Source organism: Perkinsus marinus (genome assembly GCF_000006405.1).
Source record: "Perkinsus marinus ATCC 50983 genomic scaffold scf_1104296937728, whole genome shotgun sequence".
Lineage (NCBI taxonomy): Eukaryota > Perkinsozoa > Perkinsida > Perkinsidae > Perkinsus > Perkinsus marinus.
The window spans coordinates 1-1,503 of record NW_003213745.1 but is presented as its reverse complement, the minus strand read 5'-3'; the positions used below and the strand labels follow the sequence as shown (position 1 = coordinate 1,503).

General features: G+C 47.0%; 8 non-coding genes across 8 annotated transcripts; all 8 read left to right on the top strand.

Annotated features, from left to right (window-relative positions):
* Nucleotides 1-88: 88 nt before the first annotated feature.
* Nucleotides 89-160, top strand: Pmar_PMAR009293. Its single transcript has one exon. It is a non-coding gene; the product is annotated as a tRNA-Thr (tRNA).
* A 102-nt stretch (nt 161-262) lies between these two features.
* On the top strand, nt 263-334 carry Pmar_PMAR009292. The gene has a single exon. It is a non-coding gene; the product is annotated as a tRNA-Thr (tRNA).
* A 102-nt stretch (nt 335-436) lies between these two features.
* On the top strand, nt 437-508 carry Pmar_PMAR009291. Its single transcript has one exon. It is a non-coding gene; the product is annotated as a tRNA-Thr (tRNA).
* A 102-nt stretch (nt 509-610) lies between these two features.
* Pmar_PMAR009290 lies at nt 611-682 on the top strand. The gene has a single exon. It is a non-coding gene; the product is annotated as a tRNA-Thr (tRNA).
* A 102-nt stretch (nt 683-784) lies between these two features.
* On the top strand, nt 785-856 carry Pmar_PMAR009289. The gene has a single exon. It is a non-coding gene; the product is annotated as a tRNA-Thr (tRNA).
* Nucleotides 857-958: 102 nt separating this feature from the next.
* Pmar_PMAR009288 lies at nt 959-1,030 on the top strand. Its single transcript has one exon. It is a non-coding gene; the product is annotated as a tRNA-Thr (tRNA).
* Nucleotides 1,031-1,132: 102 nt separating this feature from the next.
* Nucleotides 1,133-1,204, top strand: Pmar_PMAR009287. Its single transcript has one exon. It is a non-coding gene; the product is annotated as a tRNA-Thr (tRNA).
* A 102-nt stretch (nt 1,205-1,306) lies between these two features.
* Nucleotides 1,307-1,378, top strand: Pmar_PMAR009286. Its single transcript has one exon. It is a non-coding gene; the product is annotated as a tRNA-Thr (tRNA).
* The last annotated feature ends 125 nt before the right edge of the window (nt 1,379-1,503 follow it).

Sequence of the window (1,503 nt, the reverse complement as noted above, 5' to 3'; positions counted from 1 at the left end):
ATTTCTGGTCTGGTACGAGAAGCAGGAGCAGGATGGCCCATTCTGTGAAGGGACAGGAAAATTATTGATTCATATAGTTAGTGTGTGTGCCACTTTAGCTTAGTGGTAGAGCGTCTGCTTCGTAAGCAGAAGGTCGTCAGTTCAATCCTGGCAAGTGGCTTACAGCAGCATTAGGCTCTAGTCGGGTATGAGGAGCAGGAGGAGGTTTGCTCACTCCGCAAAGGATACAGGAAGATTATTGATTTATGTAGTTACCTTGTGCGGCACTTTAGCTTAGTGGCAGAGCGTCTGCTTTGTAAGCAGAAGGTCGTCAGTTCGATCCTGGCAAGTGGCTTATAACACCATAAATATCTGGTCTGGTACGAGAAGCAGGAGCAGGATGGCCCATTCTGTGAACGGGACAGGAAAATCATTGATTCATATACTTAATCTGTGCGCCACTTTAGTTTAGTGGTAAAGCGTCTGCTTCGTAAGCAGAAGGTCGTCAGTTCAATCCTGGCAAGTGGCCTACAGCAGCATTAGGCTCTAGTCGGGTATGAGGAGCAGGAGCAGGTTTGCTCACTCCGCAAAGGATACAGGAAGATTATTGATTTATGCACTTATTTTGGGTGCCACTTTAGCTTAGTGGCAGAGCGTCTGCTTTGTAAGCAGAAGGTCGTCAGTTCAGTCCTGGCAAGTGGCTGATAGCACCATAAATCTCTGGTCTGATACGGGAAGCAGGAGCATGTCAGCTCACTCCGCAAAGGACACAGAAAGATTATCGATTTATGTACTTATTCTGTGCGCCACTTTAGCTTAGTGGCAGAGCGTCCGCTTTGTAAGCAGAAGGTCGTCAGTTCAATCCTGGCAAGTGGCTTATAGCACCATAAATTTCTGGTCTGGTACGAGAACCAGGAGCAGGATGGCCCATTCTGTGAACGGGACAGGAAAATTATTGATTCATATACTTAATCTGTGCGCCACTTTAGTTTAGTGGTAGATCGTCTGCTTCGTAAGCAGAAGGTCGTCAGTTCAATCCTGGCAAGTGGCTTACAGCAGCATTAGGATCTAGTCGGGTATGAGGAGCAGGAGCAGGTTTGCTCACTCCGCAAAGGATACAGAAAGATTATTGATTTATGTACTTATTCTCTGCGTCACTTTAGCTTAGTGGCAGAGCGTCGGCTCTGTGAGCAGAAGGTCGTCAGTCCAATCCTGACAAGTGGCTTATAGCACCATAAATTTCTGGTCTGGTACGAGAAGCAGGAGCAGGATGGCCCATTCTGTGAAGGGGACAGGAAAATTATTGATTCATATAGTCACTGTGTGTGCCACTTTAGCTTAGTGGTAGAGCGTCTGCTTCGTAAGCAGAAGGTCGTCAGTTCAATCCTGGCAAGTGGCTTACAGCAGCATTAGGCTCTAGTCGGGTATGAGGAGCAGGAGCAGGTTTGCTCACTCCGCAAAGGATACAGGAAGATTATTGATTTATGCACTTATTTTGTGTGCCACTTGAGCTTAGTGGCAGAG